At 35.3% G+C, this 18,604-nt stretch overlaps 1 pseudogene across 1 annotated transcript in view; it reads right to left on the reverse strand.

Moving 5' to 3' along the window:
• Positions 1-491: 491 nt before the first annotated feature.
• The window catches only part of LOC143613116 (xylan glycosyltransferase MUCI21-like), a 78,683-nt pseudogene continuing 60,570 nt past the window's right edge, over positions 492-18,604 (reverse strand). The window contains exons 3-4 of the transcript XR_013150058.1: positions 4,770-5,420; positions 492-1,076 (exon numbers count right to left, since the gene is read on the reverse strand). The product of XR_013150058.1 is annotated as a xylan glycosyltransferase MUCI21-like (transcript). The remainder of the gene's footprint in view (positions 1,077-4,769; positions 5,421-18,604) is intronic.

Consider the following 18,604-nt stretch of genomic DNA (forward strand, 5'->3'; position numbering starts at 1 on the left):
ATATATATATGTAATAATAATGAATATCTTTTAAATTTTTATAATTCAAACTGATGATTAAAAAGATACAAAATAGGGTTTGCCCCTTAAAGGTGAACGCCCGTGATGGTGTTTTACCATTGCTCCATGTTTTGGATTATGATGTTTATTACGTGTTAGCTACTATAATGACTAATGAGTCAATCCTGAGAATTTATGGTTCAAGTTTTACAGTTACACTTTAGAAAGAAGAAAGCGAAGAAATTATAAAATGAAGTGATAACATATTTGACCGGGCAAAAAATTAATTAGAAATAAATAGCCTACAGTTGTTGGGCCTTGCAACCTAGCGTCCTAGCACAAGTTTGAGCCCACGAACCCAAGCTATAACAAATTTGAATTTAAACATCAATTATAGTAAAACTTGCATGCATGTATTTTGCAAAGGACATAGTATTTACATCAAATTATAATACATAATATAAAAATACATTAATATTGAAAAATTTTAAAATTTTTGATAAGTATAAAGCCATCATTGTGTGCTTTAAAGAGTTATACGTCCAAGAAGCCTAAGCGCTTCAACAAGAGTACTCTTAAACTTATTTATATCAACCCTTATATTCTGCTTATCCAAATACATTTCCTTCCCAATATAATACCCTTTTGCGAATACGGATCCAGGATCTAAAATAACCGGGTCATCATGTTCATACAAGTCAATAAGTGAACTCTCATCCGGTCCAATCTTGTAATCCAAGTAATGCAACCCCATCTGAACCGCCGGTTCACCAAAGTAAACCGCGGAAGGCCACTCCAGCCTAGTGGCACCACTTGCACCACCACCGCCCCCAGCGATAGAAACACTAGGTTCTTTAGTCCGGCACCGTGGACTCCTACGATGACACTACACGTGCTCACTAGCTTGGAAAATCTTTTCAAATTTGACATCTTTTTGGGACTCCTGGCTACCAAAACATCAAACCCTAATTCTTCCATCATGTCCACGAGTTCATCTTCGTTTAGAAACATCCTGGTTTTTCGACGAGACACAAGAAGCAACATTGGTGTTGTAGAACCCATATTTGACACATTTAACAAACAAATAAAAAAATGTATCCAGTAAAATACAACTCAAAGAATAAGTATGGCAACACGGCCGATTTGTAGATTTATCAGGCCATGTGTATAATACAAGAAAAATGATTGACAAAATGGCAAAACTAATCTTTTATGTTTGTACGTTTTTTCAATGGCTGTCCTTTAGCAAACTTAATGACAAAAAACATCATTTACTTTTCAAAACTATATCACATTATATCCCTTGGCACTAACCCAGTTAACTTTCTAGTTAAATTTGGTCATGTACAAGGCACATGAGGGTAGTATTGTAAATTTACATATTTATTTAATAATTAGAAACTTAAAATTATAAAAAAAAAATATATATTTTCCATCTTTCTACTATATCTATATCCGCTCTCTCTGATCACCGCCAACATCCCCAACCGGACCACCACCATCACCATCGGACCACCACCAACTCGAGTTGTTACTGACAGCCGCTACTGCTCACCACGTCCCGCCAGCTCATGACCAAAATCAGAGTTCAATTTCAACTGCTTCACCCAACCGCCTAATACCTTAATCAAATTCACGACCAGAATCGGAGTTAAACTTGAAATGCTTCACCCAACCGCCACCGCAATTCCGACCCAAGAACTAGGGTTCCGACTTCTAGCATCAACATTTTCCGGCGTGAAATGGCAATTTCAATACATGATAGTTTAGGGGAATGATGGATTTAGACATACACAAGCATACCCTGCAGACCAAGTACCATTTCGAGCACTCTAGCGACAATTTTGATTTTCCGAAAAATGGTTCTAGCGAGCTAATTTGATTTGTTGGTCTGGTGTGGTGTCTTCATCGTGGTAGACGGTGGTGAGATGGGTGACGATGGTTGGTCTGGTGTGGTGTGGCGGAGGTGATGAAGATTATAGAGGCGGGTGATGGAGTTTGGGTGTGTGGTTGTGGTGATGGCAGGGAGAAAGAGTGGCATATATATATAATGGTTCAAATAAAAAAACAACTGTTTTGTGAGAAGTGTGAAAAGGCTTTAAAATAAAATACACCACCTAAATAGGACACTATACCATGTAAATAGGAAACTATACAACTTTTAGAATCTACCAATCTCAACCACTAGATCCTAAATCCAAGGGTCTACATCTATTCTTATGCTTCTCACAAAACTATTGTTTTTTACGTTAACCCTACCATATATATATATATATATATATATATATATATATATATATATATATATATTTATATATCATTTTAGATTTGTTTTTTATTTCTAATTATAAAATTTGTAAAATTACAAAAGTACCCTCATGTGCTTTGCACATGACTGGTTTTAGTGAGAAAACTTAACTGGATTAGGACCAAAGGACATAATGTGATAAGGTTCTTAATCAAAAAGGATGTTTTCTGATAATTTTTTTTTCTCTAAAGGACATCCACTGAAATATGATGTAAGCGTAAAGGACAAGTTTTGCCATTTTGTCAAAATGATTTTAGGTCCCTTGAATAACATGGAAAAGGCAAACTTTATACATTAATTACTATAAAAGGTTTATATTATAAAACTTTAAAATTTTAAATTAATTTCATATAAGTGTAACTAGCTTATGAGTCCGTGTAATACATGAGATTTGTCAAATGGTCTAAATTTAGGTATTTAATCATACGTAATTAAGGATTTTCTTTTGAATTTATAGATTAATTTAATATTATCATACACACTTCAAAAATTACATATTTAAATTTTATATTTTTTTGAAATAATGTTTTAAGATGATATAAAATTAAATATTAGTTATTACCTAAACATTTTAAGATGTTTTATATGATCAATACGAATATAAGTTAAATAGTGTTCTACAAATTGTAAAATTATAAATTTTGTATTTATTTAACGAAATTTGAATTACACATATAGTTTAATATTTTTTTAAACATAGGTCACTAATTATTATACGATAATGGTTCATAAGTTAACTAATTTAATAATTTACTGTTTGATTTTAAATTTATTATAGATATTCAATAGCTTATATATATTTAAAAAAAATACATAGTTTAACTTTCTATATCTAATAGTAACATTAGATGTGGGGCTAGTGAAAGTTAGTGTGATTTAGGGGCTAGTGAAAGTTAGTGTGATTTAAGTTACAATAAATACTTTTTCTTCATGTGAGTTACAACTAATCTATAATATATATAAACAAAACCATTAAAAGTTCTCTGATTGCTCCCTACATTCTCTCAAACCATCAGATTGGATTATTTGTAAATGAAGGTTTCTCATGCATTTGACCTGAATTCCCGGGTATGGGTCTTACCAAACCCAGATATTTCTTAAACGGGTTATAACATCTCATTAAATGAAAAATTAGTCTCACCAAATTATTGATGTGAAAATCCTATAAAATAGGGATATACTAAAATTTATTATATGATTGTTTAAAAAAAGATATTATTTATATTAAAGAAACAATTTTATAGTAAAAAAATTAAGCGGGTCTTGGGTCTTGGGTTTGGGTCTTAGTTATTTGGGTATAACTAACATTTTAGTGAAACATTTTTATCATCAAACTCTAAGTATGTTATAAGCCGGTATAAAAGTTATTTGGGTTTGGTTAAAAAAATTAAGCGGGTCTTGGGTTTGGGTCTTAGTTATTTGGGTATAACTAAGATGTTATACCCAAATAACTTTTATACCGGCTTATAACATCTTAGTTATTTGTGAAACCTTTTTATCATCAAACTCTAAGTATGTTATTAATTTCTTTACAATAAATAAAGTTAAACTCTAAAAGTATATAAATATTAAAAACGAATAATGTAAAACAGCTCCCGTAATACGGGAGATAAAAACAAGTTGGTCATATCAATTAAAACCATGGCCCATAGATAACATGAATTAACAAGAATAGAGATTAAAAAATAGGAGAGAAATTAAAGGTAATATTGAATATGGTTATGACACTGTCATCCTTATTATTTTTGTTTATTAGTACGATAAAAATAAAAAAATAATTTGGGCCCATAAAGCCATGTGTGGTAGTAGTTCACGAACCACACAGTACAACGCATTGGTCAACCTGAAAAATAGTGTTTGGGAGAGTGATCCAAAAAAATAGCATTTAAACGTCATTTTTCTAACAAAATCGACTTAGTCAGAAAACCTATCACGGAAACATTTACCAACAAATATTGCTACTAAAAAAACTAGGTTATTTAAGTTGCATAAGTATTTTCTATTTTTATTTTTTTTTGTTGTTGAAATCTCACTACAAGAAAATTGGCATAAAACAACCTTTATTTCACAAAAAAAAATTGTATTAGGTGAAGTTGCATTAGATCTAGTGCAACCTTTTTGTTAGATAACGCAACTGTTTCTTTCAAATGCAACACTTTTACACAAAAAAAAACTGTATTAGGTGAAGTTGCATTAGATCTAGTACAACCTTTTTGTTAAATAACGCAACTATTCCTTTCAAATGTAACACTTAAAAGTGTTGCATTTGAAAGAAATAGTTGCGTTATCTAACAAAAAGGTTGCATTAGGTCTAATGCAACTTCACCTAATGCAACTTTTCTAATGAAATAAAGGTTGCCTTAGACCAAATTTTTTGTAGTGTGATCTATTGGCAATTTTATTTCATTTTTAAATTTATAGTAGTGGATAGAGCAAGCCTTACCATTATTTGACACAATTCCGATATTCACATTGTAAGCTGTTGCGAGAAATTTCTTGAATTCCATCATGGAGTTTCCTTTGGGAACTTCAGAAGAGTTAATACCTAAAAAGCTATGGAATTTAAGACCAACCACAGCTCCGGGAAAGCAATGAACACTCGTGTTAATCATCGGATTCAATATGTTGTTCCTTGATAAGCTTGAGAAAATTGGTTTATACTTTTTAAGGAAAGATTGGTTGTAATCAACAAGAATGAATTGAACCCGTGATTCAAAAAGGTGAGAAGTTAGGTATAATGAGATTATTATTTCGTTGAATTCATGAAATAGGTTTCCTGCGAAACCTCCGGAGGAGAAAATGAGTGTTGGAACTGTATGGTTGTAGTTACAGTATCTTGCATGAGTTTGTGGTGGTTCTTGTAGGAACTTGACTGGAGTTACAGTTTTCAAGAGATCAAATTGTGACCATGCGTATGGCCGTATTTGAAAAACTTTTTCTGCTTCTTTTTTCAAAGTGTCATTGTTATTAGTTGAACTTAACAGAGTAGGCCTATAAATTTCCATTGTTTTAGTATCGATCTTTACCGGGTTACTTGCAACACAAACTGATGAATAAAATGTAGAATCACAAGCAAAGCCTATGGTTTCGAGCTTTTGTATATCATCATTACCTGTAATACAACAAACAATAAAGGATTTAGACGTACAATGGTCAAGAAAGAATTAACTCTCGTATTCTAATAATCAATAAATTAACTCAAAACTCAAGAAAAATAATCCTAACCATGACTACGTATGTATAAGGATGATCCAATTTAATTAATAAGTAGTGTTCCAAATATAATAAAACTCTAATTAAAATAAGAGAAAATAGCAAAGACGTCCTTTATGTTTGCACGGTTTTTCAATAGTCGTCATTTGGCAAACTTAATGGCAGAAAACATCACTTATGTTCAAAAAGCATTGCACGGTTCGTCCTTTTCACTAACGAGAGTTAGTTTTCTCGTTAAATCCAGTCATGTGCACCTCATGTGAGGGCAATTTAGTCTTTTTACCCTCTCAGGTGTCATTTGTGTAGTTGACTTAAAATCTTGGGCTTTAAATAAATAAAAGTTTTTTTTCTTTTTAACCCATCTTCTTTCCCAAATATTCATAACCCACCATCTTCTTCCCCAAATATCCCATCCAACCTCAGCCACCACCCATCATCATCATCCCATCCAACCTCCCCTTTGTCACACTCCACCACCATACTCCGTTCATCCCGCCACCATACAGCCATCATTACCAGGCACCGCCGGCCATTAAATCTGGTCATTCGCCACCCACAACCACCATTACTAGTCATCGCCGGCCGTCTCCACCCACAGCCACCATTACTAGTCACCGCCGACTGCTTTAGCCCTAAATCCACACATTAAAAACCCTAAATCCACAATACTCTTCAATCTTTATAATTACAAAATCAAAAACCCTAAAAGCCACAAACCACCACCATTCTACAACTCCCTTCTGTTTCATCTCGCCGGAACCCCGGACATGGTCGGAATCACCTAATCCAACAAGAACCCTAATTTTGATTCCCCAATTACTCAACGATTTGCCTCTGTCAGATTAAACTGACAGAGGCTTTTTGTTCCTTAGATGATTGCGACCTAAAACACACAGCTACCATTACTAGTGATTATCTTGAAGGGGTTTCGGAGTTGAGGTGAGTTCCAAATTCAGGCCGAGGTTTTGTGTTGTGGTGGACTGGTGGGGTTTTGTTGAGGAAAAAGAGTGTGGTGGCCTGTGGTGATGGCTGTGACTGTGGCGGCGGAGGAAGTGGCAGGTGGGGCTTGAATCTTTTGGTTACCGGAAAACGAGATGTGAGAGAGTAACGTTGGCAAGTGGTGGTGAAAGTGGCCAGGAGAGAGAGAGAGAGAGGTGAGATAAAGAGATGGAGAGAGAGAGAGAGTGTGTGTAATTTATATTTACAATATAATTTTTTTGTTATTAAATAAAATTTGAAGTTACAAATATACCCTCATGTGCATTGCACATGACCAAATTTAACGAAAAAACTTAACTGAGTTAGTGTAAAAGGACGTAACGTGATACCTTTTTGAAACATAGAACATGATTTCAGTCATTAAGTTTGCTAAATGACGACTATTGAAAAACCATGAAAACATAAAGGATCAGTTTTGCCATTTTATCTTAAAATAACATAAACTCTTTACATGGTAGACCTAGTGAGAAGGAAATTGCCCACATAGTAACACCATTAGACAAATGACGCTATTTACAACTGTTTACATCATATGGTAAACTTAACTAATTTTCCTTTTTCTTGTTTATATTTTCGGATGTACATATATGATTACGTATTTGTTATAGTAAATATTTAAATGTATAAAATTTGATAAGTACAATTACACAATTTTCAAAACTATTCAGCTGTCACCTCCAGCATTATTCTATCTACTTGACTATGGATAGGAAGACTTGAGTGTAAAGATCCAAGTTTGATCTTTATTTGTATCTAGGCTTCGTAGCTCGCAAGGTTGTCAATTCGGATCCAAAGTTCATCTCGGTTTTCGTCACACAATGTGTCACGCCGTAGATTTTTGTTCTTGTGGCGGAACAACGACTGTCAAGTGATAGTCGGGGGTATGGTTTCCTTTCCAAACCAAACTCTAAAGACAACGTGAGTCCGGTTAAGATAACGTAGTCTGGCTAGAATAGAATAACATGACTCTCCAAATTAGAGAGTGCGGTGACACACACACAAAAAAAAAAAAAAATCACCGTTCTAAAAAAACCACCTCCAACGATCTTCGTTCAACCACCATAGCTCAAACCTGTCTGATTGGGATAGGTTTAGGGTTCGTAATGTTGGCCTTTAGCAGGTCATTTTGTGGTTTGATCACTTATGCTATTTCCGTTCAAAAAGTTATTTTATTAGCATTTCCCTCTTCATGATTTATTTTTATTTTGTTTTATTTATGTATTTATTAATTTATTTGTCATTTCGATCCAATTCACTAACGCAGTTAATTATTAATTTCTATTAAGTTTATGTAAAATACCCCAAATAAAAAATTAATAATATTATAAATTTATAGAGTAAACTACCAAAATCGTCACTGAGATTTGATCACGTTTGTCATTTACGTTCAAAAATATTTTTTTTTCCAACATTTCAATCATCATTGTAATTGGGCCCCATAAACCGATGGGGTTATATATGTCCTTTTAATTGTTTTAAGTTTTATACCTATATATATATATATATATATGATCAGGATCACGAGAGAATTTTTTTGAAATTGAAAACCACAAAAAAACCCAAAAATAAAAAAAATCATAAAATAAAAAAACACAAATGAAAAAAGTAAAAAAAACCAAAATTCTTATTTTAACATCCCAGTTTCATAAAAAAAAAAAACTCGGCTTAGCCAAATTATATACACATATGTATAATATATACATATATGTACATTTACATGATTTTTTTATACACATGTGTATAATTTAAGATAAATGACACTGTACATATATGTATATTACGTAACTAAAGATTAAATAAAATTATACATATGTGTATAATACGACGTTTTTTTAATTTTTTTTAGTGAAACCGGAATGAAATATAAGAATTTTGTATTTTTTTACTTTTTTTAATTTTTTTTATATTTTGTTTTATGATTTTTTTAAATATTTTTTTAATGGTGTTTTTAGTGGTCCAAAATGGTTCTTAAAGTTCTTAATTTGCAAAGGGTTCTCTTAGGATCCTTACCCTATATATATATATATATATATATATATATATATATAATACACTAAACAAGGGCAAACTAAGACACCCATTTTTAAGTAATTTACAACACTTAAAGCATGAGGTGCATGTTTTAGTAAGGGTAAACAGGTCTTTTAAACACAATTCATTCAACTTACAAGTTTGGTCCCTCATCTTTAACCATATTATGTTTTTAATTTAACTTGTAAACTAACTTCCCACTCATGATTTTTAAACGACTATAGCCTTTTCATACGTTAATATTTTTATAAACAAATTGCACCATAAAAACGAGCATTTTATTCTCTTTAATTTGGATATGATATTGTTGTAATTTTTTTTCATTTTAAATAAATTAATATGTTACGTAGGGGTGTTCAGTGTCGGTTTTGATGGTTTTTAAGTTAAACTTGTGAGTCCAACCGTTAATACTGATTATTTGTCGTCCAAAACCAAACTCAACTATTGAATGTTGTAACCGAATCGTTACTAACAGCCTGGTTCCAGTTCGGTTTCACTGTTTAAACTTTAATAATAAATTTAGTTTAAAATAATTAATAATTTAAATGTACCATCAATTTTAACTAAAAACCAACATAATATGATTTTTGAGATGATCATAAATAAAAAATGATAATTTTAGCAACATAAATGGTAAATATTAATGGAAGATCTAGGACGTGAAATAATAACAACAAAGATTATAAAAGGAATCATATTGCAATTAGATTAATTTACAGTCTTTTCTGGTTTCATATGGCCGGTTGCCGATATAAACCACGAACTAGCCGTTCACTACGTTTTAAAAATTTTGAAACCGACCAACAAACCGAAAGTAAAAAAGAAAAGGAAAAAAGAAATCAAACCAATGACTGATTTAAACGATTTCAAGGTTTTAACCGAACCATAAACACTAATATTTGTACGTGATTAACAGGTTCAAACACCCGCTGCATCGCGCGGGCACCCGTCTAGTATATATATATATATATATGAGGGTTATATTAAAAAGAAGTAGTTTACTAGGAAGACTAGGAATAAATCATATCCATTGGATCATGTTAATCAACGGTTGAGATTTAAAATTACCAAAAACTGACATAGTTTCCTATATTTACTCTTTCACCACTATAACCGACATAGTTTCTTAGAATTGTTTTTTCACCATATGTTGTAATGCCACTTGTCAGAAATCTATTGCTTCTTATCACTCTTAGGAAACTCTTTCTTTTTATTTGAACCCTTTTCTATATTATATATATATATATATATATATATATATATATATATTAGTTTTTATCCCCCGTATTACAGGGGTTGTTTTGTATTATTTGTTGTAATATTTATTTATTTTTTGAATTTTATTTTTTTTATTGTATGAAAGTTAATAATATACTTATGGTTTGATGATAAATTGTTTCACAAATAAATGAAATGTTATAACCCAGTTTAAAAGCTATATGGGTTTGATGAGACCCAAGACCCGTTTATTTTTTTACTATAAAATCGGTTTTTTAAATAAAAATTATATATATCTTTTTTTAAAATAAATCGTATATTAATTTTTAGTATATCACTACTTTATAGGATTTTTATATCAAATATTTGGTGAGATTAGTTTTTAATTTGATGAGATGTTATAACCCGTTTAAGAAATATCCGGGTTTGATATGACCTATACCAGTGAATTCGGGTCAAATGCATGAGAAACATCCATTTAAAAACTAAGCAAATCTGGTGACTCCAAAAGAAGAGGAAACAACCACATCGTGTCACATATGATTTTTATGTTTTTGTTTATATGTATTATAGATATATATAGGCGCATACACACACAAACACCATTGTAACCTACATATAAGGTCAAGTGGTCAACACATATGATTGTCCACCACCACAAACCTCACCCTCATGCATTTGCAGATAAAAACAAAGTACTCTCTTTCTGCACCATGGTTTCAAACTACTTTTTCTCGGCACAATTCTTCACCAATTTAGCCCTCTCCCATACAAAACCCAAACCCTTATCGTCGAAGCACCACTCAACACAACACCACCAACCGGAGCAACTTTATCATTCTCCTCCAGAAACCTAACCATCGTCACCCTTCTCGCTAACTATCCTTTCGCTTCAAAACTTTAATCAGGTCTCTAATTTTCACCACCAACAACGATTTCATATTGACGAAAATGTTTAAAAAAAAATAAAATTTGACAAAAATGGCAAAAGTGAACAAACCATAAATTATATAATACTATTTTCTTTTTTTATTAATAGTATTTTGTAATTTTATGCTAGCTGAAATAATTAAGGAAGTTAGTGAATTAGACTGAATCGACAAAATAATGAGACCACGATGTTGGAAGTGCTAAAAAAGAGAATTAGTTGAAAATGACAAAAGTAACCAAACTACATGAACGATTCTAACATATTTTCCAGAAGGGTTAAAAAAATACTGTATGTTTGTAAATCTCAGATAACGAGATAAATTTTGGGATTTTGGGTCGAAGTAACGTAAAACAAAGTTGATGGATCAATTGTGTCATTCTATTAAACCTAAAAGTTTTTTAAAGTTAAACCTAAAATAGAAGTAAGTTTGACATGATCAAAAGGAAAAGCAAAAAAGTTAAGGAAAGGGGGAAAAAAAGAAGAAGAGAAGTAAAGAAACATACGGATATGGGGTCTTGAAGATCAATCAATCCATTTTCCTAGAAATTTTGTAAGAAAATGGGTTGAATTAATTTCATTACTAAGTGGCCCGTGGCTCGTTTGGAAGCATAGAATCACTATGGTAAGCGACTAAGCATTCTTCCATAAGTAAGGTTTAGAATTGAGGTTATGACCCTTGTATGGCAAAAGACAATGCTAGATCCAGTTAATCACTTCTGACAACTAATATTACAAATAAATTAAAATCATATTATAGAATTATATATCTAAATTGATATTTCCAAGCTCATGTAGTACACGACTTCTAACTTTCTAAGTATATTTAATTATAAAATAACGAGCACACCCCATTTCTCAGGGTCATGAAAAACATGCAAACATTGTGATGCACATACATTGTAAAGTAACAAGTACATCTCGTTGATCTATCGCCGCATCAAACATATACTAGAAAGTAGAAAGTATGTCTGGATTAATGTATGAGTCTCTAGTGTAAAGCTGGAGTAGATTCAATTCGACAAGGATTCAATAAAGAAATAATTATATGCAATTTGCATGTTAACAAATGAAGCATTGTGTCGAAATTAAATTTGTATTTTTAAAAAATAAACAAGCTAGATAAAATATTCCAATATGAAAATTGTATGCATATGAAGATTACTTTAATATGTTTGCATTATAAACTTGATGTTAAAACTTGTGCTTAGAAATCTATAAAATTGACAATGTGTCTAGGATCTTAGCTAACGATGCATGTTACGTGATTTTCATTTACATAGCCATGTTAAGCTCTGAAAAATTGGAAACTTTTTTGCCTTCGGGATAGGCCTTTCTTCTTCATTTGCATGGTTATGTTTATTGATGACATATAAAACTTTTAACTAAACAAATCGCACTTTTATAGTTTTATGCGAGAAAATTTGGGTAATCGTGCCATATTCTGTCAAGTTTGAGACAATCTTAAAATATTGACAATTTTATATGCAAGACATGACTATGTTAAGTAATTTGGCACATGGGTATAGATACCTTTTTTAAAAAAAACAATCAACTAAGTAACACCGGTTATTTTGTATGTGGCCCTCAATGGTTAAAGGTAGGCTGAGCCGGCAATGAGTCCGGACGGACGGAGCCCCTAACAGTCACCTATTGAGGGATTCCCCGGATAGAACCCGACCCTCGCGCCCGTCAAACGGCACGATAGTGAGGAGCTGGTAAAACCGAGTGAGATCAGGATCTGAATTCTGGCAAGCCAGGTCATCCCTCAGATCTCTCATATAAATTGGTGATAGTGAGGTTTGAACCTTCTACCTCTCAGTAGTAAAGTGCGTGCTCTACCATTGAGCCGCATCCAATTTATATATACATGGGTGTCGATACTTAATAATTATTATTTTTTTAGAACAATTTGTTTTTCATTTAACCTACCACACTTTTCAAAATTTGGGAGCCATGCTTCCCACTCTAGCATTACTAAGTTGTCTTAACCAAGCCTATGTTGGCTTCAAAGTTTAGCTTAGGCGTTTCGCCGGGAAACCATACCGTTGGTTGCCACTTGACAATCATGTCGCCACAAGAGCAGAACTCTTTGGCGTAACTGTAGGTTCCCAGCCGGATCTACACAGAAATATCTCGTTCTACGTAGGTGCGGAATCCCTACGTAAGACGATACGAGCGTAGAAGCGATATACGTTAAACACAAGCACACACACGTTACAATAAACAAAGAACACGTTGTATTGCAACTAATAACACGTGATGTACTATCACCAATTACGTACTAAATCATTCTCTAAAAAACAAGCCGTAGCTATACTTATATATCATTCGACAACTTCGCCTAACATGCTAGGCGAAGTTGTCACTAACTTCGCTTAAACCACAAGTTCGCTTATGAAGGGCGAACTTGTGAAACAACTTAACTAATACATAACAAAACCAAATAACACGATTATAGACACTAAATACTGAACTACTGACATCATGCACCAACAGAATCCCCCTTGGCAGTAGCTTCATATCTCTATCTTCAAACACGTGTCTCGTAATCCCAAAAATCTTGTATCTCCCATCTTCAAGCATGAACGCATTCTCGTACACAAACTGAAACTACTCTTTGGTATTTCTTGGCTTCTTCTTTCCAAGCAGGAATGTAAAATATCTTTTTCTCGTTCAGCACCTGCAAGTCTGCTTGAGACAAATTCACTAAGTGCATAGGATCATACACTCTCATCAACTCTTGTTCATCTTCATCCTCCATCACTGCTTCAGCTGTTTCACTATCAACGTACCACCATTTCAGATCTTTGAGCACATCATTGGACATTTGTTTCATCGGCACTTCTTTTAGACACCAGATCGGCTTATACTTCATTATCATCCAAGGCTTGCCATCTGCTCTCATTCCTCTGTCTTTGTCTTCAACGAGCTTTCCTTTCTGCGGTTTCAACAGCTCGAACTTTTTCTCCTTTATGCTTTCCTTCCAGACTATCTTTCCAATGATCCTAGCCATGTTATCATCACTCCTGTTTATCAGCCCCAGCCTGGCTAAGTCCTTCACCTCACACTCAGGCAACGTATTCAACGATCTCAACAACCTCTTGAAATACTGAACCCCATCATACCGTTTAATCACAAAGAGTTTCAACTGTTCATCATATAACCAGCATATTATCCCCTTTTTCGATTCAGCATACCCTTTGATGTTGTAACTTTTCTTGAACATAGTAGGGACCGCCGGTTTCTTAGTCTTTACGAACCACTGAGCTTAGCCTTCTTTCCATCTTGGCTGCTCTTCCCATTCAGTCTCATTACATCCCGTATCCTGACCCATATCTGGCTTTTCAACTTATGGAATTTCATGTTCAACGTTATCCTCTACAATCTCTCCCTCTTCGACTTCATTGTCAATCACAATCTCAGCCCCTATCTTCTCAATCTCTTCCATTGGTAACACATCATCATCACACATAACATCATCATCCAATACCTCCTCAGCATCCACTACCACCACGTCATCACCCCCCGATCCGCCAGTTGCACTCGTTGACTCCCCCTGAGATGTGGAAGCCCCAAGAGCTTGTTCAGTTCTTGGCAACTCTCCACCTGCATCTTTCGATGCATTGGGATCATCGTCTCGATCATTTCTCTTCTTCGTCCGCAGCTCGTCACCTTTACAGCTCGTCTCCCCCTGAGATGCCAAGAACTGTTTCAAGGCATCAAAGATTTTACCATGCTCAATCAGGAGGGACGACTGAATTTAATTCTATGCAACGAGGCGCTGAATAGCGTGAGTCTGGATTAGATTTACTCTTGATTGTTCTGCCACGACCCTTTCAAGCGCTGCTATTCTTTCCGAGTCGGATAGGGTTGCATCGAAATCAAACCTCATATGTGAAATGTCTTGAGCGTACGGAGGAGGGATTCCCAAGGTAACCGGCACATCAGAAACAGGTGGAAACGTAACCGCAGGTGGTATCGTAACCGACAACCCTGCAGTGGCAACAACCGTCGACTCAACAAACCTTGCAACGACCTCCGATAGAGTAAGAGTTGGAGGGGGCAAGGACATAATTTCCGGAGCCGGGAGTTGAAATGTAGTAGGTGGTATGCCAAAAGAGGATGAGGTAGTCACCACGGGAACATCCGCGGCGCTTGGCCCTGTAAATGGCAATGATGTAGGGACCATAGTCATACCAGACAGTGCGGGTGGAGAGAAATGAACCACCCTTGAGCTCTCACCAGCTCCTGAACCTACACCCGCTCTTTCCCTTCTCGCTCTTCGAACCAAACGATGTAAATCTTCCTCAAAATCCGAATCACTGTCATCGGTGTCTCTCTTTCTCTTTCCATGAATTCTTTCTTGAGTAATCAAAATCTGTCTAGCTTCAGCAACATCATCATCTGAGGAATCAGAATCAGCCTCAGTCGTAGCTGCCATCGAAACATCCACACTAGAAACCCGGGCAACCGAGACATGTACCTCTTCCTCTGGATCAACACGTTCCATATCAAAAAATCCTTGACCGCCAAACTCAGCTTCAAGGTCTACATGTTCCTCCGGTGCCACAACAGGAGCAGCAGGTAAAGCTTGCTGTACCACAGGTGGTGGTTGAGCTGCTTCAGCCTGTTGTGGTGCAGGATCCCGAAACTCGTCCCCACGAGCTGCAACATACTCTGGGTTGATCAAGTACCCAAACAACGGAGTATGTCAAGGACGGAGCTCTGGTTTACTCCTCGCACTTGATGATCTACACTGGGCGAAGATTCGCTTGCTGACACTTTCCACATACCGAATCGGACGGCGCTGAGGTAACGAGGGAGCCATGTGATTCAAGATCATTTGAAGGAATCTTGGGTACATTAAGAATCTCTCACGCGCCACCGCTCGTCTTTGACGGTCTATCTCGTAGAACACCATCTGACTAAAGCTATAACGCTTATTGTAAGTCAGTGCTGTCATCGCCGACTGCATCGTCGCACCCATTCCATCCGTACCAGCCTTTCTACCCGACATGCACACGATCATCACGTGCATGAGAAAGCGCCATTGATCTAACAAGAAACCCTTGCGTCTCTGTGTATCCCCCAATGGACCAGAATAGCCCATCCTTAGAAACGCACCATCCCTGAATGGAGCCACGAAGTCTGTAGGATCATCTCTCGTTTCATCCCCAAACTGCAGAGCAACCCTTATCTGCTCAGAAGAGAACTGCACTTCCTGACTGTTAACCGTTGCACGCATAACTGGGGGCTCTACTCTGCAATCATACTCAACTGTCTGCCAGAAATCTTCTATGTTAGGTAACGAGATGGGCAGGGTTGTAGTAATAGCGTGGAAGATACGCGAGCGGATAAGAAACTTGATGATCTCGCGAAAATCATCAACACCGCTCGCATCCGGGTCCAAAGTTATGTACATGTTATGCCCCGGGAAAAACTGACGATTGTTGTCTCCACCTTCGTCACCACCGGCACCACCGGCTCCTGCAACAGCTGCCATATCTGCATCACAAACGGTCTAAGTTAGAGAGACGTCGAGGCAAATCACAACTTCGCTTGTTACCATGAGCGTAGTTATGATTGTTTCTGTATAGGCGAAGTTAGGGAAAGGGCGAAGTTGATAATAACTTCGCCTTTACCACAACTTAGCCTGATAACAGTTAATATAATTTTAAATGGAATAATTAAACAGGCGAAGTTAGGTCTGAGGCGAAGTTATGGACAACTTCGCCTAAACATAACTTCGCCATTGAACAACTTCGCTTACGATTAGTTAAATAATATAGTACAGGCGAAGTTAAGCCTTAGGCGAAGTTAAGGATAACTTCGCCTAAACTGTAACTTCGCCTGAACTGAAGCGGCAACAGTTTAGACGGCCAAACGAGATGTCGTTTGGATAATTCGATGATTGAGGACTCTTAAACACATGATTTTATGGATATCTAGACGATCAAGATGATTACGACCACGTGAAAATAAGTTTGAAAAGCGGGTGTTGAGGGTTTGAATGAACGGGGTCACAAATCGGGTCGAAACGACCTTGATTAACGTCATTGTCATAGATTATACGATATGACGACACTACACACCTTTAAATCGGATTAAAAACTGAGAAAAACAACAAGATGTGATTCGAGATATAACTTCGCCGAGGTTAATGGATGATAAGTTCGCCGGGTTTAAAGAAAAGTGAAAAGTAAAAAGAGTTTGACTATAAGTCTTCTTTATATACTGTTTATATTATACAGGCGAAGTTAGGGTTAACTTCGCTTACCCCTTAACTTCGCCTGTTTAAAATTTACATAACTAAACCTTTAGAATTTAGCATTATGCAGTTAACTTATAAAACTTCCTTTAAAGAGTTAGATGTTGCAATAAAAAACCAAGTAACCATGTATAAAATCATAAAACGACATAAGTAGAATAAGATTTAGAAATAAAGTACACGGGATAAAATTTCAGTCTCGACAGGGACTACCAAGTTTTAGAAAAGATCCGAACAGGAATCATACTAATTAAGTGACTGTCACACAGATCCATGTTCAGCTGTATTATGACATAAAGAGACAGGTTGTAAGCCGGTAAACAAACTTAGTATGGTTTTCATCGCTTCTGTGATACGGAATAGGTTCAATTAAGCTCAAAACTTAAATGGGCAACACATCAGAGATTATGATGTCTCCTATCTATTCTCAAAGCATTTTTGGCTTTCCCCAAGTCACCACGAGTTGACCTCGACCCGTAGTGTCTGATTAAATAGTAAGTACTCTTCGATCTTTAGACTCTTCTTCCCGTTCTCTTTCTTGCCTCATGATTGATAAGTATAACATTATAAGCTTTAGAAGGCTTAAATAATTTTTTTTTAAATAATAAGATTTACACAGCTTCGAGTAAACTACTGCAAGTCCTGAATCTGGATCACTGCAGTTTCTTGACACACCATCTTCTAGGGAATCAGAACACTCACGGGCTCGTGTATGACTGGGTAATCGCTTTTCTGCCTATCATTCGGAAAGATATATATGGAGACATGCACAACTCTTAAGGAGTTTCCACGTAAGATCGAGGAGATTTTGTTAGTATCACTTCTACTTTTACGCACCATAAAAAGCTACCATGACATACAATGACTGTTCTAAAGTCTTTTAGGCCTAATAACTTCACTAGTTAAGCACACAGAATCAGTTTGTCCATCACTTTCCAAGGTTGGATCAATTTTCTTTTAAACATTGTAAAGAAACTTCTTACGAAGTTATAGACTTGAAAAATTATATCATATCCCAGAAAAATATTTTAAATTCTATCGCCCCGATCAAGTCAAAGTCTTCAGGTAAACGGCTATCCTGAGGATCCAATGGATCAGCTGGACCGACCACATACGAGTATGTGTCCTTCTAACTAAGTATGAACGACTAATTTTTCAGCGAAAGAATAAAAACACATCATAAACCGCCTCGGTCACTTTCAGTCATCTGGTTAATGGCTATCCTCATACTTTACAGGTAGAAATGAGGACCAAACATATCCGAAGATATGTCCTTCAAACTGAAGCAAACGACATAATTCTAAGCGATAGTGACGTTTTTTTTAAATAAAAACGAAAAACACGGTTACTCGGGATTGATCATCCCATTAAGCTCAACAAGGTTTTGAAAACGAGTTCTGTCAAACGCTTTAGTAAACAAATCAGCGAAATTATCTAACGAATCAACCTTTTCTAGCATTATTAATTTCTTTTCAGCACAATCCCGTATAAAATGATGACGGATGTCAATGTGTTTAGTTTTGCTATGCTTTACGGGATTGTTAGTTACTGAGATAGCAGCAGTGTTATCTATACAGATAGGAGTATGAGTGAAATTCAGACCGTAATCGTGCAATTGCTGTTGTATCCAAAGAAC

The sequence above is a fragment of the Bidens hawaiensis genome, unplaced genomic scaffold (genome assembly GCF_021521415.1).
Source record: "Bidens hawaiensis isolate Kalapana, Puna unplaced genomic scaffold, B.hawaiensis_p1.1 tig00036706_1, whole genome shotgun sequence".
Classification (NCBI taxonomy): domain Eukaryota; kingdom Viridiplantae; phylum Streptophyta; class Magnoliopsida; order Asterales; family Asteraceae; genus Bidens; species Bidens hawaiensis.